General features: G+C 40.2%; 1 protein-coding gene across 4 annotated transcripts in view; it reads right to left on the bottom strand.

Annotated features, from left to right (window-relative positions):
- The window catches only part of LOC122799705 (mitogen-activated protein kinase 9), a 1,999,785-nt gene that overhangs the window by 1,680,664 nt on the left and 292,664 nt on the right, over positions 1 to 26,457 (bottom strand). The gene's annotated exons all lie outside the window — the stretch shown is intronic.

The raw sequence follows: 26,457 nt of genomic DNA, 5'->3' as shown, positions 1-26,457 counted from the left end.
TACTGCAGCAGTAACCATTCAAACATCTACTGCTACGAAGAACATCAGCTACTGCAGCAGTAACCATTCAAACATCTACTGCTACGAAGAACATCAGCTACTGCAGCAGTAACCATTCAAACATCTACTGCTGAAGAACATCAGCTACTGCAGCAGTAACCATTCAAACATCTACTGCTACGAAGAACATCAGCTACTGCAGCAGTAACCATTCAAACATCTACTGCTACAAAGAACATCAGCTACTGCAGCAGTAACCATTCAAACATCTACTGCTACGAAGAACATCAGCTACTGCAGCAGTAACCATTCAAACATCTACTGCTCACGAAGAACATCAGCTACTGCAGCAGTAACCATTCAAACATCTACTGCTACGAAGAACATCAGCTACTGCAGCAGTAACCATTCAAACATCTACTGCTACGAAGAACATCAGCTACTGCAGCGGTAACCATTCAAACATCTACTGCTACGAAGAACATCAGCTACTGCAGCGGTAACCATTCAAACATCTACTGCTGAAGAACATCAGCTACTGCAGCAGTAACCATTCAAACATCTACTGCTACGAAGAACATCAGCTACTGCAGCAGTAACCATTCAAACATCTACTGCTACGAAGAACATCAGCTACTGCAGCGGTAACCATTCAAACATCTACTGCTACGAAGAACATCAGCTACTGCAGCAGTAACCATTCAAACATCTACTGCTACGAAGAACATCAGCTACTGCAGCAGTAACCATTCAAACATCTACTGCTACGAAGAACATCAGCTACTGCAGCAGTAACCATTCAAACATCTACTGCTACGAAGAACATCAGCTACTGCAGCAGTAACCATTCAAACATCTACTGCTACGAAGAACATCAGCTACTGCAGCAGTAACCATTCAAACATCTACTGCTACGAAGAACATCAGCTACTGCAGCAGTAACCATTCAAACATCTACTGCTACGAAGAACATCAGCTACTGCAGCAGTAACCATTCAAACATCTACTGCTACGAAGAACATCAGCTACTGCAGCAGTAACCATTCAAACATCTACTGCTACAGCACGTTTGCTTAAACAACTGTACTATGTTCATCACATAGTTACTGCGTCAGCAGCCTTAATTATAAAGAGCAAATTACCTAGCTTACTACCTTAGGAAGTTAGGGGGAAGAGAGTCCAGGAGGTCCCGGGGAATAGTTGTAGTAAAGCCTGATCTAGATCTAGAAAAGAACTCAAGCATGTAGTGACTTGTTAATGTATACAGGACCAAGTCGTTTCTTCTAGAATCCAACACTTTTGAAAAAGCAATAGATGAGGCCACAATCCTGGTAGAGTGGGTTTATGGGAATAAGTCTCTTTTGATACAGGTTGTCCCTTCTTACCTTCACAAGAAAAAACAACTGATCTAAAGATCTGAAAGATTTAGTTCCGTCAAGATAATAGTTGAGTTGTCCGCTTAGCTCGGGAAAGAAAATGGAGACTGATAGTTCGGCTTAAAGTAAACTCCGATACCACTTTAGTCATAAAAGAAGAATTAAGTTCTCAAGGATACCTTGCCTCTGTAGAAAGTGAGCTTGTAACTCAGATACTTTTCTTTCAGAGGTGAGAGTAATTAGTAAAACAGTTTTCCCATGTTAAGAACCTCACATCAACCAGATTAGCTGGGTGAAACGAAGCAAGTGTTGGCTTCTCTAACATAAAAGTAAGATCCCAAGGAGGAGTCAATGATTTTACTGGAGACTTCTTATGCAAAATCCTTTCAAAAATGTTTTGAGAGAATGCACTGAAAGAGGAGGATCCAAGAGCAGACATGCTGAAATGGCCAATAAATTAACCTTGATGGAGGTGTAAGAAAGGCCATAGGACAGTAACTCGCACAAGTATTTGTAAAACAAGAGAAACTTTAGCCCCGATCCTCCAAACAAGAATTTAAAGTATTTTTTTCACATCACCTAGGAGGTTATGAGAATGCAGCCAGAGAAACCTCCGAAAAACAGTACCAGTAGCCACTGCCCGAAGTATCGACACAATCATACACACACTGTAAACAATGAGTTGTGACCTGTAAAACAGAAGAAACTAAATTATTTAAAGTAAATTTTTATGTTACTGGCACCAACTAGAAAACCTTTCCCTTTTCCTAATGCACGACTTCTTAGTAGCAGTCTTTTTGACTCCATTAGTATCTGGTTGCACGTCCTCAGCAAACAGGTGCCTATTGGAGAATTGAGACCTCATCATCCAGGCAGTCAGGTGAAGTTGATTGGTGCTGGGGTATAATCAAACACTCCTGTTCTTGTGTGAGTAGATCCAGTCTGTGAGGAGGCCTGCTGTAACTGCCCCTAAACATTTCCAAAAGTATAAATTGTTGCCTGGGTCAGAAGGGATTCACCACAAAGATTGTGGAGAATTCTTTCTGAATCTTCAGAAGTACCCTGGATATCAGTGGAAAGGGTAGAACAGAAATATTCTTGTCCATGAAAAAGGAAAAGTCATCTGTCTTTCAGGCCTTCTTGCATGAAGTCCTGAAGCACAATCTTGCAAATGACTGCTCAGAGTGCAGTAAGAGATGTCTGCTTTAGGAACTCCCCACAGACTGATCAAATCTTGGAAGACCCCCTGATCTAATTTCCATTCATGAGAGTTTGACCTTGTCCTGTTCGGACTACCAAACAACTTTGCTCTAATGGGATGTAGGATGCCTGTAGAGTGAGTGTGCTGTAAAGCTATATCTCAAGCTAACACAGCTTGCCTGCAAAAGGGGTAAAACCTGGTTCATCTCTTGCTTGATGATGTACCACAAGACTGTGGTATCGTCTCTAACAATACTGAAGATGTCCGGGGACCAAAGATGATTCAGAGAGCTGAGGGCCTTGATCAGAGCAGGCATCTCTTTTACATTCAAGTGCTTGCATCTGTCCTTCATGACCAATACAACTTGTCCCTCCTGAAACTAATCCTCAAGCAAAGTCTCTGAGGCATGTGTGTTGACTGACTGCTTTGGAACAGGGAGGGAGAAAGGAAGACATGGATTTAGGAAAATGTGGTGTCCCCACCAAGTGATTTCTTGTGTGGCAAACCCAAGTACTGGAATTTGAAAAAGACGAGGGATGTTAGTGCTAGGTCCAAACAGACTTCAGTTACCACTGTATCTTTTTCAAGTGGAGTCTTGCCAGGGGTACCATGAGAATCACTGATGCCACAAGACCAAAAATCCTGAGGTATTCCCTCACTATGAACAAAGTCTGAGTGGAAAACCTTTGAAATAAATCTACATACAGATATATTGTTCCTGTGGAAGGAAGGAAGAAAAACACTTTGAACTGATGTGACTAGCTGACATCCCAAGTACTTAATCCTGTGTGAACAGTTTAAGAAAGAGTTCTCTTGGAATCCCACCTTGTAAAATATCCACACTATTACCAAAAGTTCTCCGGTTCCACCAATAAGTGCCCACGACTGCAAAAAGAATGGTAAATCCACAGTTTATTGAGACAAACAAACGAACTGATACGACAAACCACTGTAAATACACACAAAAACAGCGACGTGCGATACAAAGTTAAGCGCTTTCAACCAAATCAGCTGGTCTTCATCAGAACTAAAGCGTATAACTGTTACACTGTTTAAATAACTTTAGTGGCTCCAAAACCATTCACTGTTCCTTAAAGTTGTATTAACCATTTGTTAACATAAAAAGTTTATGTTAATGTTTAGAAGTGTTTAGAAATGTTTAGAAAAATGCATATATTAAATTACTATAAAATAATATTGAAATGGTTTAAAAAAATAATATATTTTCATATATTCTACCACTATAACATTGTAACTTTTCCTTTTACTCTTTCACCTTGTGAAAGCTATAAATAAATTATTATTGTTACTTGAACTCTATCAAATAGAATAATAAAAATATAATAATAAAAATATATATGCACATGGAAGTAATGTGTATGCACATGGAAAAAAGACACATGGTACTAACTTTATAATTGCTCAATAAATACTAAATAAATAAATAATAAGTATTCAGCTAAAAATATTTATAAATTCATATAAAATCATGTAAAAGTTAATCATTCTAAATATACTCATAAACTTATAACATCTTTAATAAGTATATAACCAATACTAAAATCAGGGAAATCTATACTAATAAAATTATAATAATAAAATAAGAAGTTATGTACCTACCATAACGTTCCATGTTAGTTGTCTTCTCTCGCCTTCTTTCTTGCTTGATGAGACAGGGTTCGGAGCCGATCCCTCGGCTCCGACTCGGCACTTGCTAAAGCTCGAGAGTCACTTTTACCAGCTCGAGGCAGCCCCATATCCCATGATGCAAGGCGGTAAGTAGCCAGATCTCGTTTGTTAACAAAGGGCAATAGCACCAAGCATAAAATACTTCCCAAAGGAAGAAGAAACTTACAGATGTAAAAAGGACCAGGTCTAAATGGCCTTTAGCATAATAGTTTCTTATACAAGGTCTGTCCAGGCCAGGGGGAAGGAGGGAGGGTCGCAAGAAAGAAGGCGAGAGAAGACAACTAACATGGAACGTTATGGTAGGTACATAACTTCTTAATGTTAAGTTGTCAATCTCGCCTTCATTCTTGCTTGATGGGACCCGTCCTAGCACCTCTATCCTGGGTGGCTCAATGGAACAAACTCTTGAGGACTGTAGAGCCAAAACTGGCTCTGTCCCTGGAGGCCAAGTCCAATTTGTAATGGGAAACAAAAGTGTGAGGAGTGGCCCAAGTGGCCGCTGCACAAATAGTGTCTAAAGGAAGTCTAGCTTGAAAAGCTGTAGAAGTAGCTAAGCTCCTAGTTGAATGTGCTTTAGGTTTTGAGCACAGCTGTTTTCCCCTGAGCAGATAAATTTCAGAGATGACCGAAGAAAGCCATCTGGACAAGGTCACTTTAGAAACAGGAAGGCCTTTTTATTATCCGCATAGGAAACAAAAAGTTGATCAGATTTTCTAAATTTTTGTTCTGTCCAAATAATATCTAAGTTGACGGTGGACATCAAGATAATGTAACTTTTGTTCAGCCCTATCTGAATAGTTAGGGAAAAACACAGGGAGATCAATGGATTGATTCAAATTGTTCTTTGAAGCGACCCTAGGCAAAAGGTTGGGTTAGTTCTCAAAGATACTCTGTCTTTGTGAAAAACCAAATAGGGGGTCGAACCGAAGAGCATGAAGTTCAGACACCCTCCTGGCAGATGTAATAGCCACTAAGAATAAAGTTTTCCAAGAAAGATGTTTCAGGGAACAAGAAACAGCTGGCTCGAAGGGGGGAAGAATCAAGGATGTCAGCACAAGATTTAGATCCCACTGAGGAGGAGGATTCCTGATCGGAGGTTTTAGTAGGAAAATTCCTTTCAAGAAGGCCCTGCAGAGCCTATGGGACATAATATTATGATCTGCTATCCCGACATGAAAGTTGGAGATAGCAGCCAATTGAACTCTGACTGTGGAAGAAGAGGAGCCTGCATGAAAAATCTCTGCTAAGAAGTCCAGAACTGCCTGAACAGGGGCAGTAAAAGGATCAATATTTTGGGCCTTAGCCCAATAAGAGAAACGTTCCATTTGCTTGTGTAAATCCTCCTGGTAGAGGATTTTAGTGAAGTTACTATGATGTCTCTAACTGGGTTAGAGATCAAAGGAAGCCTGGCTAAGGAAGGAAGTGGAGCAACCATGCTGTGAGGTTGAGAGGCGGGATTGACCGGTGCAGCTGACCTGATTGGTGAATCAGAAGATCTGGCACTGGGTCCAGATGCCACGGCTGCACCACAAGGTGATGATGGAGGAACGGAACCAAACTTGTCGAGGCCAGTAAGGGCAATGAGAATCAATTTGGCCCTCAAAGCGGTAGCTTTCTGGATCACCTGAGGGATCAGAGGAAATGGAGGAAGGCATAAAGAAGTCCCTGGGGCCAATCCTGGGTTAGAGCGTCTCTGGGGGGATGGCCTGATAGAGGGAAGAGGCTGAAGAAGTCTGGACATTTGCTGTTTTGGGGAGTAGCAAAAGATCGCAACATGGGCGACCCCATTCCAGAAAAATCTCTTCCGCTATAGACTGCTTGAGAGACCACTCGTGAGGCATGAGGATAGCTCTGCTCAATCTGTCCGCTATAATGTTGGTTTTCCCAGGGATATGCGTTGCTACCAGAAACCGATGAGAGGAGATCGCCCATTGCCAAAGTCTGAGCGCTTCTCGACACAAGGGGTAGGACTTGGTTCCGCCCTGTTTGTTGATATACCAAACTACAGACATGTTGTCTGTTTGGACTGCAATTGTCCCTACGGGAAGAAAGTCGTTGAGGGCTTGCAACGTTAAAAGCACTGCTCTCATCTCCAGGACATTTATGTGCAGATGGTACTCGAACGGTTGCCACGTCCCATGAACCATCCTGCCCTGATAATGACCCCCCCCACCCGATCAGGGAGGCATCCGTGGTGACAGTGGCTATCGGGGACGGAGGTACAAAGCACCTGCCTTGGTGAACCTGGGGCGATGTGGTCCACCAAGTAAGATGCTGTTTGCATGTCTGTGTCACCAGAATCTGGTGACGCATTGGAAGTTGCTGGTATGACCACTGTGTGAACAGCATCCACTGAAGAAGGCGCATGTAGAATCGAGCCAGGGGAAGAAGAGTAATGGCCGCAGCCATGAGACCTAATACCTTTAGAACCATTCTGGCCTGTATTTTCTTGTTGGCCAGAATGATCCTGACATGAGTCTGAATGTCTGAAACTCTTTGTTCTGTAAGGGTAGCTGACATCCGAACAGTGTTTAAGTTTGCGCCTATGAAGGTAATAGACTGGCAGGGCGATGAGGATGATTTTTCGAAGTTTATTGAGATGCCTAAATGAGAACAAAGGCCTATTGTGTAATCCCTGGCTTGTATAAGCTGATGCCTGGTGGTGGCTGACAGGAGCCAGTCGTCGAGATCACGGAAACACCTGGAATCCTTGACATCTCAGGTGAGCCGTGACCACTGCCATGCATTTGGTGAACACTCTGGGGGCTGTAGTGAGACCAAAGGGCAGGGCTCTGAACTGGAAATGACTGGACCCCAGCCGGCGGAGAAATCTTCTGGAGCGTCTGTGAATTTTGATGTGATAGTACGCATCCTGAAGATCTATTGAGCACATCCAGTTGTCCTTCTGTAAGAAGGGCAGAATTGACTGAAGAGTGACCATTCGAATCTTGTCTTCCTCACAGACTTGTTGAGTCTGCTGAGATCAATATTGGTCTCCAGTCTCCCGTCTTTTGGGGACCAAAAGAACCTTGAGTAGATTCCGGCTCTGAATGGTCTGTTGTAACTGGCTGAATGGCTCTTTTTGCAGTAGTTTTGAGACTTCTAACTCTGCAATTTCCCTTAGACCAGGTGGTACATCTGGAAGGGAATTTGAGGGAAAGGACTTTCCTCGAAAGGAATTATGTAACCCTTGGATATGATCGACTGTACCCATCTGTCTTGAGTGAGGGAATGCCAGGCTTCTGGGTACAGTGATAATCTTCCCGACTGCCTCCAAGGAGGGACAGCCGGGCAACACCTCAGGGATGCTGAAAGGGCTTGTCAGAGAGAGGCTCCCTGTTTCCCTGGTTCTTGGACCCCTCTGCCGCTAGAGCGGCCTGTTGTTGTTACCCCCTCTGCCTCTAGGGGTAAACTGACCACGTGAATCCGGCGTGACTCCTTGGGATTTACGGAACCACATCTTCCCACCCTTCTGTCCTTTGGGATAAGGCCTAGAAGGGGTGGAAAAACGGACTCCAACAGCAGAAAGAGTCTTGCCGTCCTGCTCGCACCTGGTCAAGGTTTCCTTCACCTGAGGGCCAAACAAAGCTGACCCATCAAAGGGAGAATTTGTGAAGGGCCTTAAAGGGATCCATAAAATCACATAGCCGCATCCAGGCTTGGCGTCTAAGAGCCACACCTGTGCCTGCTTGGCTCTACTGCTCCATCCGCAGCATAAGATATTAGCCGCATGGAGGAGTTAACAACGGAATTGAGGGTTCCTAGCTGCGAAGCAATCTTTTCTTGAGCCCCTGCAGCTGTAGGATCCTGAACTACTTCTCCCAGCCCCTTCAGGATATCTCTCTGGAGTCTGGTGAAGTGACAAAGATAATTCAGCGAACGCATAGCAAAGGTCGCTGAGGAAAACATCCGCTTGCCGTACCTATCCATGGTCCTAGAGTCCTTATTAGGAGGATGGACAGGCACGGAAGGATCTGCAAGTTCCTTTTTGGTGGCCACAGCCACCACCATGGCATCAGCGGGGACACCCTTGGTAAGGAATTGTTTGTCACTCGGGGCAGTGATAAATTTAGAAGGCCTCCTAGGGACTGGCTCTACAGAGTCAGGAGCTGCCCACGCCTTCGTGCAATAACCTGCATAAGGGGGGAAGGCGGAGACACCCAGGAGGTGGAGGGCCGAGATCCAAACGCCTCTAGGTATACTGACTCATCCTCAGAGGGATTGTTGGTGGGCCAGTTTCCCCTCTGTTTGAGAAGTTCTAGGATGTCTGAGAAGGAGACATCCTCAGAGGGATCCCCTAGATCCCCCTCTGACTCATCAAAGTCAGTATCCGAAGTGACAGACTCGGGGAGTCTACATGCTTCCTCTTACAAGTCCTCTTCCTAGGAGGATCTCCCGAAACATCAGGAGAATCCTCGGAAGAGGGGGAAATTCCCAATGGGGAAACCTGAGGCGGAGGATCTCTGGGTCCTGTAGCAAGAGAAGTGGCAGAGATGTCAACAGGTACTATAGAGGGAGGAGCTACGGAACAGACTGCTGACTGATACCAGTGGCCAGTACACTCTTCATCACCTCGAATGCTCCCCTCCCAGGCAGGTCCGAGAGAACCCGCTCCGAAGAGCTAGGAACTCCAGGGACCACCGAAAGGGAAGTCTCAGAGGCAGATGTTGGAGCCGAGCTCACCAAGGCCGAGGCTCCAAGGGGAAGAGCGGGTTCGGACAAGGGTCCGATGCCACTCACCCCTCGGAGGAGACCATGGAAGCCCGACCACCGAATCCCTCTAAGGAAGGTCTCGAAGAGGAGATAAGAGTAGAGGCTGAAGGAACAGAAGGGGGTATCCGTCCTCCAGCCGTAGCAGTAACCATGCCCGAAGACTCCAACTCCAAGCTCTGGGGTAGAGTTGAAGGAGGAACTGTAATGGGGTGTGGACCAACAGTCGTCTGCTGAGACGGACTGTGTAACATTTGGGCCAGTACCTGTGACTTGAGTAATCTACTGACCACTCTCTCTAGGTCATGATCTGACAACCTGGATGACCTTGAAGATCGGCTCCGATGGCTCCGTTCCGATAGAAGAGGTGAAGCCGGAGCCGAAAGTATCGGCTCCAAGGAAGGAGACCTCGACCTCTTCCTGGAATGAGCCATCGGAGCCGATACTATAGATCCTGTCGGAGCCGACTTCGGAGCCGACAGGAAGCTCGATGTAGCGGCCCCACCCGGAGCCGATACAGCCACTAAAGTAACGGTGTCGGAGCCGATCGGAGCCGACACCGATGCCTGTGCCACATGGGTGTCGGAACCGATCGGAGCCAACATCGAAGTGGTCAATACAGATTCGGCACCGATAGCCATCGGTGCCAGCTTTGTCAAGCCAGAATCGGCTCCAGCCGAGCGATCTCGACTCAATGCAGTCGGAGCCGAGGCCGCAGGCTTAGATACAGAAGCCTGGGCCTTGGCAGGTTTTGCTGATTTTGGTGGAGCCGACTTAGCCGGAGAGCCCTCCGGCTTAAGAAGGCCCCTAAGAATCAGCTTATTACGTCTCTCCTGCAGGACTCTCTGGCTGAAGGAGTGACAAATAGCACAGGAGTCCTGCAGGTGAAGAGGGCCCAGACAATACAGGCAAGAAGTGTGACCGTCTGTCAGAGACATCTTCTGACAGCACGAGTCACACTTCTTAAAACCTGAGACCCTCTCCTTAGACATGGTGCTGAAAACACAACACCACCAGTCCAAATTAACTTACACAAAATACCAAAAGGTATTCTATAAAATCCAACACACACACACCCTAACAGGGGGGGGATGGGATAGGGAAAGATTGACTAACAAAAAATTAAAGGAGACAGGGAAATTCTGTCAGAAAGGGTAGAATATAAATTTAAACTATCAATAAAGGAGTTTTTGACTAAAAAGGGGCTTAAATATCACAAAAGTGAACAACTTACCAGGAGCTGGTAAAAAGAAGACCTCCTAAGCGAAGCGGCAAACGAGATCTGGGTACTTACCGCCTTGCATCATGGGATATGGGGCTGCCTCGAGCTGGTAAAAGTGACTCTCGAGCTTTAGCAAGTGCCGAGTCGGAGCCGAGGGATCGGCTCCGAACCCTGTCTCATCAAGCAAGAATGAAGGCGAGATTGACAACTTAACATTTATTCTTCTATAAATAACACTGCTTTTATAACTAATTAATTACATAAATACTTGATTTTATGGATATAACAATGATTTAATTGAAATGCATTCATTTAAACCTGGTGGGGTGGTGGCATCCAACCATATGTGCGTGCCACCATGTCTCTTTATATGCCAATAGACTCTTAAAATCACCACCTCTTGGGTCTTTTGGTAATAGTGTGGATATTTTATCATTCTGATGTCGACCTTAGCTGCGGAAGACACCGGTGCTACTGCTTTAAACATGGGCTCTCAGGGCTCGGAAGAGACGGCCAATACTGATACGAATGAGAACAGAAACATTGTTTTTTTAAAACAGGAAATTATTTAACTGAAAGGAGAACTCAAAACATTTAGCTCTCCTTGTCAGTAAACGTTTGTCTGGCGATAATTTTCATAAGGTGAATCAGGTACAACTGGCGCACACCACACAAGGGACTGATATTGAAGGCAGTCACCAATTGGGTGCATCTTTGAAGAATGATTTGGAATTAGATTTGAACAAACAGAAAGCGACTCCGTTTGGGTCAACAATGCTCAAAATTCCTAACAGTAACGCACCCGATAGTGAAGGTGAGCCTCTTAATGACAGTCTTGATATACCTAATGGGCAGAAAGTACACAACAAAAGCCAATATAATACGCTAGATATTACTGCCCCTTTGTCTAGCAGTAATATAAATTTGACAGATTTTACTTCTGACTTTTCTCTTTATGACATTGACCTAGAGGCTAAAAGGATAGGCACTAAACCTAAGCAGGTGCTACCAGCCAAGACGTATTCAGCGGTTACTGAACATAATACCAAAAACAGTAAAGGATATATGTCGCAACCTAAACCTTTGCAACCATTAATTACTTGTTCAGCAGAGCATTCTAAAGAGAATCAATTCAATCAATTTGTAACTTTTAATTGTGACATTGATAAAATGGATGGAAGGAATATTGTTATTAATTCAAAAGTAGATGCCAGGGAAGAGACTGGGTGCTTAAAAAGTATGATTTACGCTTTGGGAAAGAAATTAAAAACTATTAATGGACTGAAAATAGATAATATGTATTTATCGAAATGTATAGACAACAAGATTGTTCCCATGGGGCTGAGATTTTTTAAGTTACCCATGGGTCTTGATTTGACTAATACTGGTAAAAATGAATTTAATGTGTTTTTTGATTAATGTGGGTACAATTATATGCGATTATTAGTCAAATACAATGATGAAAGATTAAGTAAGTTGATACAAGAAGCTGAAAAACTTAATACACGCATTGTCAATGACTTACTATTTATGGAATGGGAAAAATTATATAATAAGCAATTTGTAGAAGCTGAAAAATGGGTTACTAAATTGTGTCAACGAAAAAATAATAAAATGTTAAGGGACAGGGAGCAATATAACAAAGGCATAGCCTATAATTGGCCCAGTCCCCGAAAAGACAATTTACAAGAACACAATATTTACAATAAGTACAATAATAGTGAAAATAGTAAAACTACTTTTCAGGACCGATATGGAGAAAGAAGACAATACGGGAGACAGGATTTTCAGAGGTACCCAAGAGACATAGGTCAACCGTATCAGAGATCCAATCAGAGAGAGAATTATTACAGATGAAAGGCTTACAATCAGTATTATTAGAATCAGATGGTGCTTCTTTTCTTAACACTGAGAATGATAAATTAATGCTTTCATGTGTGGATTTAACTCATGACAATAACAACAAAAATTATAACAACTATAGCTAGCTCGCGCAAGGAAGTTAGTGCCAACAGTCACGGATTTATTGCATGGCGTTCGGGAGTCACCAACGCCGTGATGTGAAATCACAGTTGAAAATGTCTAAAAAAAAAACATGTACAACAGTAGATGATAACTGACTCAGAAACTGAACATCTGCCTGGCTGGAGTTCTCTTCCCTTATTTACCTGGAGTACCGTCTCCCAGAGTATCCTAGTGGCCTATAAAAGATGGTTCTCCCATGCACAGATTGGACACTGAAATAATAAAAGAGGACATGGCTGACCCCTTGTTCATGGTGGCCACTGCAGGTTCACTACCATTGGCTGAGAAGTAGACTAGGCACGCAACATTGAATTAAGTGGTGGTCATTGTACATAAGGCAATTGCTACATTGCCTCGGGATGCCCATGTCCACCATACTGGATGCAGAGATAGCAGGAAAGTGACCATCCATGGCTGCATGTCCTAATGGGTACTTGCAAGGGCTAAGTGTGGAGAATGTGGATATGGGAAGGGTGCTTACCTGGTGTACTCTGCAGCGAACCTAACCAGCGATGCTGTCCAGCACCCAAACCAAATGCTCTCTAAGCAGCAATAGTCCTGGGTGCTTTAATAAGATGCTGCAGCCTGCCTCCAAAGACCTGTCTGGTAATGTTGTCCTCCCATCATGAGGAGCATCACTTGCCCATTTTGTGGTTCCTTTCTTAACTAAATTCCTCGTTAGGAATAGAACATTGAAGATCTCCAGAGAAGAATTGAAGTTCTGCTTACAACAGAGGGTAGCCCCCTCCCTTGCCTAGCTTCCTGTGGTTCCCAAGACCTAACAGCGGCCCATCAGGACCATAAAAGAAAACTAAACCAGAAGCCTCAACTCTTCTTAAAAATCAGGGTAAATACAAAACATTAGTACCCTATTCAGAGAGAACTATACTGTCCTTGTCAAGAACCTGACACTCTATCTTGAGGACTTTAACAATACAAAGCCTGTAAAAAATTGTATCTTTATAAATTCAGCACTAGTAACTCCATTGTGTTGAATTATACTACTGGAACTGTTACCTTTAAAACCCTGTAAAGTCTCCTGGCGGTGTATGTGAACGCTATTCTAAGTATACGAAGGCAACTGAATCTATTTTAAAGGAACTGAATGTGTTTTACTGCTTATGTAAATGCTCAAATGTTACTGACTTACATTTAATGTCTTTGTATCACAAACCATATGCGACCTAATTCTGTAATCATTTAAAGTAACTGGATGCTATTTTATGTACAAGAATGTGTTTTAAAGACTATGCAAAGGCCTGCACATGTTCCTGACTAACTCTAGGCATCTTTTAAGCATAATGCATTAGCGACCTAGAGCTGAACTCATTTAAAGTTATAATTTCAGTATCTGCTGTCTATTTAACAAAGCTGAAGTCATTAGATGCCATCTCATAGTATTTGAATGTTTCTCTTTAACTGCATACTTTATGGATTATGAAGACATTTGAGTGTGTTTGTGTCTAAAAGGATAGCTGTTGTAGCCTGCTAGTACTATTTTTCAACCTTTATTAACACTAATACTCATATCTCTCTCCCTCACTTGTATCACAGGTAGCCCCTCCCTTGCCTAGCTTCCTGTGGTTCCCAAGACCTAACAGCGCCCATCAGGACCATAAAAGAAAACTAAACCAGAAGCCTCAACTCTTCTTAAAAATCAGGGTAAATACAAAACATTAGTACCCTATTCAGAGAGAACTATACTGTCCTTGTCAAGAACCTGACACTCTATCTTGAGGACTTTACCAATACAAAGCCTGTAAAAATTGTATCTTTATAAATTCAGCACTAGTAACTCCATTGTGTTGAATTATACTACTGGAACTGTTACCTTTAAAACCCTGTAAAGTCTCCTGGCGGTGTATGTGAACGCTATTCTAAGTATCTGAAGGCAACTGAATCTATTTTAAAGGAACTGAATGTGTTTTACTGCTTATGTAAATGCTCAAATGTTACTGACTTACATTTAATGTCTTTGTATCACAAACCATATGCGACCTAATTCTGTAATCATTTAAAGTAACTGGATGCTATTTTATGTACAAGAATGTGTTTTAAAGACTATGCAAAGGCCTGCACATGTTCCTGACTAACTCTAGGCATCTTTTAAGCATAATGCATTAGCGACCTAGAGCTGAACTCATTTAAAGTTATAATTTCAGTATCTGCTGTCTATTTAACAAAGCTGAAGTCATTAGATGCCATCTCATAGTATTTGAATGTTTCTCTTTAACTGCATACTTTATGGATTATGAAGACATTTCAGTGTGTTTGTGTCTATAAAGGTTTGCTGTTGTTGCCTGCTAGTACTATTTTTCAACCTTTATTAACACTAATTCTCATATCTCTCTCCCTCACTTGTATCACAGGTAGCCCCTCCCTTGCCTAGCTTCCTGTGGTTCCCAAGACCTAACAGCGCCCATCAGGACCATAAAAGAAAACTAAACCAGAAGCCTCAACTCTTCTTAAAAATCAGGGTAAATACAAAACATTAGTACCCTATTCAGAGAGAACTATACTGTCCTTGTCAAGAACCTGACACTCTATCTTGAGGACTTTACCAATACAAAGCCTGTAAAAAATTGTATCTTTATAAATTCAGCACTAGTAACTCCATTGTGTTGAATTATACTACTGGAACTGTTACCTTTAAAAGCCTGTAAAGTCTCCTGGTGTATGTGAACGCTATTCTAAGTATACTGAAGGCAACTGAATCTATTTTAAAGGAACTGAATGTGTTTTACTGCTTATGTAAATGCTGCAAATGTTACTGACTTACATTTAATGTCTTTGTATCACAAACCATATGCGACCTAATTCTGTAATCATTTAAAGTAACTGGATGCTATTTTATGTACAAGAATGTGTTTTAAAGACTATGCAAAGGCCTGCACATGTTCCTGACTAACTCTAGGCATCTTTTAAGCATAATGCATTAGCGACCTAGAGCTGAACTCATTTAAAGTTATAATTTCAGTATCTGCTGTCTATTTAACAAAGCTGAAGTCATTAGATGCCATCTCATAGTATTTGAATGTTTCTCTTTAACTGCATACTTTATGGATTATGAAGACATTTGAGTGTGTTTGTGTCTAAAAGGATAGCTGTTGTAGCCTGCTAGTTCTATTTTTCAACCTTTATTAACACTAATACTCATATCTCTCTCCCTCACTTGTATCACAGGTGCCTAGCTTCCTGTGGTTCCCAAGACCTAACAGCGGCCCATCAGGACCATAAAAGAAAACTAAACCAGAAGCCTCAATTCTTCTTAAAAATCAGGGTAAATACAAAACATTAGTACCCTATTCAGAGAGAACTATACTGTCCTTGTCAAGAACCTGACACTCTATCTTGAGGACTTTACCAATACAAAGCCTGTAAAAAATTGTATCTTTATAAATTCAGCACTAGTAACTCCATTGTGTTGAATTATACTACTGGAACTGTTACCTTTAAAAGCCTGTAAAGTCTCCTGGCGGTGTATGTGAACGCTATTCTAAGTATCTGAAGGCAACTGAATCTATTTTAAAGGAACTGAATGTGTTTTACTGCTTATGTAAATGCTCATAAATGTTACTGACTTACATTTAATGTCTTTGTATCACAAACCATATGCGACCTAATTCTGTAATCATTTAAAGTAACTGGATGCTATTTTATGTACAAGAATGTGTTTTAAAGACTATGCAAAGGCCTGCACATGTTCCTGACTAACTCTAGGCATCTTTTAAGCATAATGCATTAGCGACCTAGAGCTGAACTCATTTAAAGTTATAATTTCAGTATCTGCTGTCTATTTAACAAAGCTGAAGTCATTAGATGCCATCTCATAGTATTTGAATGTTTCTCTTTAACTGCATACTTTATGGATTATGAAGACATTTGAGTGTGTTTGTGTCTAAAAGGATAGCTGTTGTAGCCTGCTAGTACTATTTTTCAACCTTTATTAACACTAATACTCATATCTCTCTCCCTCACTTGTATCACAGGTAGCCCCCTCCCTTGCCTAGCTTCCTGTGGTTCCCAAGACCTAACAGCGGCCCATCAGGACCATAAAAGAAAACTAAACCAGAAGCCTCAATTCTTCTTAAAAATCAGGGTAAATACAAAACATTAGTACCCTATTCAGAGAGAACTATACTGTCCTTGTCAAGAACCTGACACTCTATCTTGAGGACTTTAACAATACAAAGCCTGTAAAAAATTGTATCTTTATAAATTCAGCACTAGTAACTCCATTGTGTTGAATTATACTACTGGAACTGTTACCTTTAAAAGCCTGTAAAGTCTCCTGGCGGTGTATGTGAACGCTATTCTAAGTATACGAAGGCAACTGAATCTATTTTAAAGGAACTGAATGTGTTTTACTGCTTATGTAAATGCTCGCAAATGTTACTGACTTACATTTAATGTCTTTGTATCACAAACCATATGCGACCTAATTCTGTAATCATTTAAAGTAACTGGATGCTATTTTATGTACAAGAATGTGTTTTAAAGACTATGCAAAGGCCTGCACATGTTCCTGACTAACTCTAGGCATCTTTTAAGCATAATGCATTAGCGACCTAGAGCTGAACTCATTTAAAGTTATAATTTCAGTATCTGCTGTCTATTTAACAAAGCTGAAGTCATTAGATGCCATCTCATAGTATTTGAATGTTTCTCTTTAACTGCATACTTTATGGATTATGAAGACATTTGAGTGTGTTTGTGTCTAAAAAGGATAGCTGTTGTAGCCTGCTAGTACTATTTTTCAACCTTTATTAACACTAATACTCATATCTCTCTCCCTCACTTGTATCACAGGTAGCCCCTCCCTTGCCTAGCTTCCTGTGGTTCCCAAGACCTAACAGCGCCCATCAGGACCATAAAAGAAAACTAAACCAGAAGCCTCAATTCTTCTTAAAAATCAGGGTAAATACAAAACATTAGTACCCTATTCAGAGAGAACTATACTGTCCTTGTCAAGAACCTGACACTCTATCTTGAGGACTTTACCAATACAAAGCCTGTAAAAATTGTATCTTTATAAATTCAGCACTAGTAACTCCATTGTGTTGAATTATACTACTGGAACTGTTACCTTTAAAAGCCTGTAAAGTCTCCTGGCGTGTATGTGAACGCTATTCTAAGTATCTGAAGGCAACTGAATCTATTTTAAAGGAACTGAATGTGTTTTACTGCTTATGTAAATGCTCGCAAATGTTACTGACTTACATTTAATGTCTTTGTATCACAAACCATATGCACCTAATTCTGTAATCATTTAAAGTAACTGGATGCTATTTTATGTACAAGAATGTGTTTTAAAGACTATGCAAAGGCCTGCACATGTTCCTGACTAACTCTAGGCATCTTTTAAGCATAATGCATTAGCGACCTAGAGCTGAACTCATTTAAAGTTATAATTTCAGTATCTGCTGTCTATTTAACAAAGCTGAAGTCATTAGATGCCATCTCATAGTATTTGAATGTTTCTCTTTAACTGCATACTTTATGGATTATGAAGACATTTGAGTGTGTTTGTGTCTAAAAAGGATAGCTGTTGTAGCCTGCTAGTACTATTTTTCAACCTTTATTAACACTAATACTCATATCTCTCTCCCTCACTTGTATCACAGGTAGCCCCTCCCTTGCCTAGCTTCCTGTGGTTCCCAAGACCTAACAGCGGCCCATCAGGACCATAAAAGAAAACTAAACCAGAAGCCTCAATTCTTCTTAAAAATCAGGGTAAATACAAAACATTAGTACCCTATTCAGAGAGAACTATACTGTCCTTGTCAAGAACCTGACACTCTATCTTGAGGACTTTACCAATACAAAGCCTGTAAAATTGTATCTTTATAAATTCAGCACTAGTAACTCCATTGTGTTGAATTATACTACTGGAACTGTTACCTTTAAAAGCCTGTAAAGTCTCCTGGCGGTGTATGTGAACGCTATTCTAAGTATACGAAGGCAACTGAATCTATTTTAAAGGAACTGAATGTGTTTTACTGCTTATGTAAATGCTCGCAAATGTTACTGACTTACATTTAATGTCTTTGTATCACAAACCATATGCGACCTAATTCTGTAATCATTTAAAGTAACTGGATGCTATTTTATGTACAAGAATGTGTTTTAAAGACTATGCAAAGGCCTGCACATGTTCCTGACTAACTCTAGGCATCTTTTAAGCATAATGCATTAGCGACCTAGAGCTGAACTCATTTAAAGTTATAATTTCAGTATCTGCTGTCTATTTAACAAAGCTGAAGTCATTAGATGCCATCTCATAGTATTTGAATGTTTCTCTTTAACTGCATACTTTATGGATTATGAAGACATTTGAGTGTGTTTGTGTCTAAAAAGGATAGCTGTTGTAGCCTGCTAGTACTATTTTTCAACCTTTATTAACACTAATACTCATATCTCTCTCCCTCACTTGTATCACAGGTAGCCCCCTCCCTTGCCTAGCTTCCTGTGGTTCCCAAGACCTAACAGCGGCCCATCAGGACCATAAAAGAAAACTAAACCAGAAGCCTCAATTCTTCTTAAAAATCAGGGTAAATACAAAACATTAGTACCCTATTCAGAGAGAACTATACTGTCCTTGTCAAGAACCTGACACTCTATCTTGAGGACTTTACCAATACAAAGCCTGTAAAAAATTGTATCTTTATAAATTCAGCACTAGTAACTCCATTGTGTTGAATTATACTACTGGAACTGTTACCTTTAAAAGCCTGTAAAGTCTCCTGGCGGTGTATGTGAACGCTATTCTAAGTATACCAAGGCAACTGAATCTATTTTAAAGGAACTGAATGTGTTTTACTGCTTATGTAAATGCTCGCAAATGTTACTGACTTACATTTAATGTCTTTGTATCACAAACCATATGCGACCTAATTCTGTAATCATTTAAAGTAACTGGATGCTATTTTATGTACAAGAATGTGTTTTAAAGACTATGCAAAGGCCTGCACATGTTCCTGACTAACTCTAGGCATCTTTTAAGCATAATGCATTAGCGACCTAGAGCTGAACTCATTTAAAGTTATAATTTCAGTATCTGCTGTCTATTTAACAAAGCTGAAGTCATTAGATGCCATCTCATAGTATTTGAATGTTTCTCTTTAACTGCATACTTTATGGATTATGAAGACATTTGAGTGTGTTTGTGTCTAAAAAGGATAGCTGTTGTAGCCTGCTAGTACTATTTTTCAACCTTTATTAACACTAATACTCATATCTCTCTCCCTCACTTGTATCACAGGTAGCCCCTCCCTTGCCTAGCTTCCTGTGGTTCCCAAGACCTAACAGCGCCCATCAGGACCATAAAAGAAAACTAAACCAGAAGCCTCAATTCTTCTTAAAAATCAGGGTAAATACAAAACATTAGTACCCTATTCAGAGAGAACTATACTGTCCTTGTCAAGAACCTGACACTCTATCTTGAGGACTTTACCAATACAAAGCCTGTAAAAAATTGTATCTTTATAAATTCAGCACTAGTAACTCCATTGTGTTGAATTATACTACTGGAACTGTTACCTTTAAAAGCCTGTAAAGTCTCCTGGCGGTGTATGTGAACGCTATTCTAAGTATACGAAGGCAACTGAATCTATTTTAAAGGAACTGAATGTGTTTTACTGCTTATGTAAATGCTCATAAATGTTACTGACTTACATTTAATGTCTTTGTATCACAAACCATATGCGACCTAATTCTGTAATCATTTAAAGTAACTGGATGCTATTTTATGTACAAGAATGTGTTTTAAAGACTATGCAAAGGCCTGCACATGTTCCTGACTAACTCTAGGCATCTTTTAAGCATAATGCATTAGCGACCTAGAGCTGAACTCATTTAAAGTTATAATTTCAGTATCTGCTGTCTATTTAACAAAGCTGAAGTCATTAGATGCCATCTCATAGTATTTGAATGTTTCTCTTTAACTGCATACTTTATGGATTATGAAGACATTTGAGTGTGTTTGTGTCTAAAAGGATAGCTGTTGTAGCCTGCTAGTACTATTTTTCAACCTTTATTAACACTAATACTCATATCTCTCTCCCTCACTTGTATCACAGGTAGCCCCCTCCCTTGCCTAGCTTCCTGTGGTTCCCAAGACCTAACAGCGCCCATCAGGACCATAAAAGAAAACTAAACCAGAAGCCTCAATTCTTCTTAAAAATCAGGGTAAATACAAAACATTAGTACCCTATTCAGAGAGAACTATACTGTCCTTGTCAAGAACCTGACACTCTATCTTGAGGACTTTACCAATACAAAGCCTGTAAAAAATTGTATCTTTATAAATTCAGCACTAGTAACTCCATTGTGTTGAATTATACTACTGGAACTGTTACCTTTAAAACCCTGTAAAGTCTCCTGGCGGTGGCCCGCCTCGCCGCTCAGGCTCCGCCTCCGCCCTCCCTGCCCTCTTATCCCACCCGCCCCCAGCATCCCTACTTTTATAGCTACAAATAGTCCCTCCCACTTTCCCACTTAACAAATCCAAGGCTCCCTTGTCAAACTTCATAACTCCTCCCACCCCAAGGCCCAACCCTCTAACAAACCCAACACAAAGTCTCTTCCCCACTGCTACCCACTTCCCTACTTCAGTATGGCAAATTTCACTTATACTATTACCCCCATCATAATTTTACTTCTCATCACCACCTATATCCTAACAATATATGAAAACCAAACTCTTATAGGCATTCCTTTCCCTAAGTGCCACACCAACTCCCAATTTAATCTCCATGACAGTTATATAACACCCTCAATCTACCAGGCCAAAAATATATCCCCAAAATAGTCCACCGACACTTCAACACCCTAAAATCCCACATAACAAAACTAATCTCAAAATACTATTTAAACTACAAAGACTTTTAGTTTACTTGAAAAACTGTATGAATATCGATGGAGATATTCACCCAAACCCAGGTCCCACCACTATGCCAATCTCTAATCCCTATAATTTAACCCGAAAACCTACTGACTCCTTCTAATATTACACCTGAACCTAAGAAGCATTAACAACAAAATTCACAACCTTCACGCCATCATAGCTAGTCATTCCCTGACATCATGTGTCTAACTGAAACATGGCTAAAACCCTCTACTAAGAATGAAGAGATCCTCCCACCCGGGTACAATATTCTCAGGGCTGATCATACAAAGAAAAAGGTGGAGGAATAGCTATTATGTTTAAAAATAAACTAAACATCCTTAAGAACCAAGTACAACCTCCTATGATCTCAAACCTAGAAATTATAGCCCTACAGATCTGCCTAAACACTCAAAATGCATCAACCTTATTGTAACCTATATCCCGCCAGGAAGAACACAGAAAACCTGGAGCAATCCCTGAGCTGGCTAGCCATCAACTACCCACAAGAAACCATAGTTCTTGGAGACGTCAACATTGACTGGTCTCTCTATTCTACCCATATAACTCCACAACCTATTAACCTATATGGTTTCTCCCAAAATATCCTATCCCCAACCAGAATAGGCAACTCACTTCAAAAAGAAAGTATAATTGACTGGATCCTTACTAATAGAGACTCTAATAACTACACCACTGGCACCCTTCCTGTGACCTCAGCGATCACCTAATAACTTATATCATTAAACATAAATGCCCAACTTCTAACACCCCTATATAGATTAATCAGAAACAAAAAAATTCGTCCCTCAATTATTTCTTGCTGACCTGAAATTCTGCAACTGGACCATATTAAAGACTCTTCCACTAGAAGAGAGTGTGTCCCACTTCAATGACACGTTCCTTAAGATACTTGACTCACATGCTCCACATAGACAAATTAGAACCAAAACTCGCATAGCACCTTGGCTCACTACTGATACTAAATCAAAAAGCAAACTAAGTGACCAAGCCTGGGAAAAATGGAGAGCCACAAAAAACCCCCAAGACCGTTGTAAATTTCAACAACTAAGAAATGCCACGAAAACTGCCATAACCCAAGACAAAAAAAATACTTCTGCAGCCTCCAGCAAAAACACCAGAACAACCCAAAGAAATTCTGGACAGGTTTTAACAACCTTCTGCACCCAGGCAAAACTTCCACCCCAACCCCTGAGAAACTCTTAGAGAAAGGCCAAGAAGAAGTAGCCAACACCTTTAACTCCTTCTTCACTGAGACTATCCAAACCTTAGCCAGTCACCTTACCTCCACTTCCCCACCTGCTGCTAAACTGCGACGTGACAACCCTAGCGCCTTTAATTTAAAGCCAGTCTCTTCCTCCTATGTACGCTCCCTCCTAAAAACTCAAACCAACTACCCTAGCGGCTGACCACCTTCCTGGAATTCTTACAAATTGCATCTGATGAAATAGCCTACCCCATATCAATCCTAATAAACAGATCTATAACTGAGATGAACATTCCCTCAATCTGGAAGACTTCCTATATCATTCCACTTCACAAAGGAGGTACCTCCCTGGAAATGTCAAATTATAGACCAATAGCCATCCTGTCCCCATAGCGAAAATCATGGAAAGATGCATCCACAAACAACTTCTTCACTATCTGACCTCTAATAATCTCTTGTCCAATGCCCAGCATGGTTTTCGTCCACATCATAGTACAACTACTGCCCTCCTTTCCTTTATTGACTCAATCAACAACAATCGCAATAACAAACTCATATCATCTGCCCTCTTTCTGGACCTATCAAAAGCATTCGATATGGTCAATCATCAATTCCTTCTCAACATCCTTGAAACCCTACGTCTGGACACTCCAGCACTAAACTGGTTCAATTCCTACCTCACTGGTAGGCAACAAGCTGTCCTATGGCAAAACAGAATATCGGGACTGCTCCCGAATACCATAGGCGTTCCTCAGGGCTCAATACTGGGTCCACTTCTGTTTTCCATCTTCATAAATGACTTTCAATCAATCATCCCTAAATCCACCTGTATACAATGCATGCGACTCCACCTTAATCTGCTCCAACGTCTCCCTCTCGAATCTCCAAATGACCACACAACATTGTTTTGCACTAGTTGAAAAATGGTTCACTGACTTAAAACTTCTACTTAACCCATCTAAAACCAAACTATTACTTTTCTTCCCCAACGTCTTCTCACCTCTAGGTAAAGAACTCCCAAACACTAACAACACAACCTTTCATATTACATCTACTCATGGCACCCTCATCAAACCTGTCACCGGTACCCATCTGGTAGGTGTCTCTATTGATCATAAGCTCTAATTTGACATACACATTACCCAAACAGTAAAGTCTGTTAACAAAAACTAGGATCTATGTACAGAATTAAAACTTCCTAACTCCCACTACCAAATTAACTATTGCTCGTACCCATCTCCTCTCTTCCCTCCTCTATGCTTCCCGATCCTCTCTTTTCTCAATAAACGTGAACTTAACATGCTCTCTCTTGCCTATAACCACATTGCCAGATTTATTACAGGTTCCCTTATCGAACCCATCATTGCCTTAATCTGCGAAGACTTGGCTGGTTGGAACTGCCAAATCTCCTCAAACTTAGCCAACTCATGAAGCTTATAAAATTATCAACCATCCTGATAGAACTCCCTCACTGTGCAAAATTCTAACTCCATATACTAACCTCAATAGTCTCCGATCATCAAACAGCATCCAGATCCTAACCATTAAAGCAAAAACTCAGGTGGGATGCCCTTTATGCAAATTCCATTGGCAAGCAGTGGAACTCCTGCCAAACAACCTTAGACTTACTTCTTCGCCTATCATTTCAAAGCTAACCTTAAAGAATATCTCTCCACACAATGGACATGCCCATGTCGAGAACCTGACTAACTACATATCTCTTTACTTCTAGGTCCACTTCCTAGCCCATTTCCTAATTGCAGATCTCTAAAATTTCTCTTTCCTTTTAGTAATAAGGAAAATCTCTGATTTCAGTCTATTTTTCAGTATCTTTAACGAAATCAATGTTCTGTGTATAATTTCCTGTCTGTCCTTTAGTCTTATATAACATCTATGTAAATTTTCATTCCTGCATATGTAAGCTGTATTCTCTTGTTGTAACAATACTTTGAATCTTGCAATTTAAATATGTACTTCTATTGTGTATTGGAGCTTTTCTCCTCGGGCCTCTACTGAAAACGGATATGTATCCAGTTAGACCAGCCCGGTTAACAAATGTAAAATAAATAAAATAAAATAAATAAATAAATAAAAATAATAATTACAAACATGTAAATAAAACAGGTGGAAACAGTGATAACGACATATTGATTAAACGGAATAGTTATTCCTACAATAATTTTGACATTTATAATTACTCTAATATTTCTATAGAGACTGCTCATTTTGATTTATTTGAGATAGGTATGAAATTCATACCTAATCCTAAATTTAATTTAACTGAAATATTAACTTGATTTTAAGAAATATATAAGAAAGATCAACTTAGAAATATTTTTCAATAATATGCCAAAAAAGGACTACATCTATATAGATAAGGGAGTTAATAATCAGATAAATGCAAAGAGTACTTTTACGCCACAAAACCACCCCATTATAGATATCTTTGATAAAGTAGTCACAAGGGAAATATATCATGAATACAATAACTTGAAACAGGCAACAAACACTAATAATTTATCATATGAAGAAATGAAACTACTTTACGAACTTAAAAATGAAAATAACACCAGAATAATGAAACTAGATAAAGGGGGGGAATTGTGCTATATGATAGTATACAGTATATAAAGAAAATTTATGATATATTATACTTAACTGGGAATTATGAGATGATCTCTTTGAACGAGTTGCATATAGCCTATCAGTGTATTGACTCGTATATAGAGGAATACCTATTAGATGGTAGAATTACAGAAGAAACATATAAATTTATCAAGGTAAAATTTCCAAAGGTAGCCACTTTAGTAGGCATACCTAAAGGGACACAAGGACACCAAGGACCCCCCTTTAGACCGATAGTTTCTGGAAGTTATTCTAAAACTTTTCCTATGGGCAAGTATATTGATGTCAAGTTAAAAGATATGTATTCGATTATTAAACATATGGTCAAGGATTCGTGGGTCTTTCTATCTAATTTTCCTGTCAATGCTATACTGAACAACAATACTATTATATTGACAATAGATGTTATAGACTTATTCTCTTGCATCCCAAAACAGGAAGGATTGGAGGCCTTTAATAACAGTTTAGTGAGGCACACCAATCTAGAATGGGATGAAATTTGTTTACTAGTAGAGATGATGTCTATAGTATTGGATAATAATTTTATTTACTTTGAGGGAGAATATTTTAGGCAAACCAGGGGGGTAGCTATGGGGGCAACTTGTGCCCCCATATATGCCAACCTGGTTATGCTTACTTGGGAAGACAGTTCATTATTCCCCAGTAAATATTTTGGATACATAAAATACTATTCCAGATTCTTGGATGGCATTGATATTTTATGCGAAGGAGAACAAGACACGTTACTTCAATTCATCAATTTTCTTAAGAGCAGTAGTGATTATTTCAAATGTACATATTCTTTTAATAAAAATGATGAGATGAAAATTGAATTGACATTTATTAAAAAACTTTTTACACAAAGAGGATATCCTGAGGAAATGATGGATGAGATTATTGACTATGTTACTGGACAGTGGAACATCAAGTACAAACCATTATCGGGAGCTGGGAACATATTCACCAATAATTTGGACAACAATACGGCCAAGAACAAACCAGCTTCCAATTTTCAGAGAGTTTGTATATTACAATATAATATAGGAGTAGATAATATTAAAAGAATAATTTACAAATTTTGGCATTTAATTAGTACGGATTTGGGTTTAGTTAAAATATTGGGAACTAAACCTAATTTTATTTATAACATGGGTAGTAATATGAAGTTTTTAACGGAGCATAGAAAAACTGACAGGAAAAGAAGATTTATGAACAATAACAATAGAAGCAGGAAATGTGGATTCTGCAATCAATGTAAACATATGTCGCAGGAAAATAAAATAATACTACAGAATGGACATAAGACCATTATAAGGTGTAAACATGGAAACTATAACACCAGAATGGTGGTATATTTAGCTAAATGCGACATATGCCCAAGCTTCTATGTAGGAAGAACAGAAAGATGTCTTAAAAAACGCATCTATGACCATATATACAGTATTAAGACTAAAGATAGAATGAATGCATTATACCGACATATTGAAAGTAAAGGAA

This window comes from Protopterus annectens, chromosome 4.part0 (genome assembly GCF_019279795.1).
Source record: "Protopterus annectens isolate FY-2018-M chromosome 4.part0, PAN1.0, whole genome shotgun sequence".
Classification (NCBI taxonomy): domain Eukaryota; kingdom Metazoa; phylum Chordata; order Ceratodontiformes; family Protopteridae; genus Protopterus; species Protopterus annectens.
The sequence above is the reverse complement of the archived record's forward strand: the minus strand, read 5'-3'. Positions and strand labels throughout refer to the sequence as shown.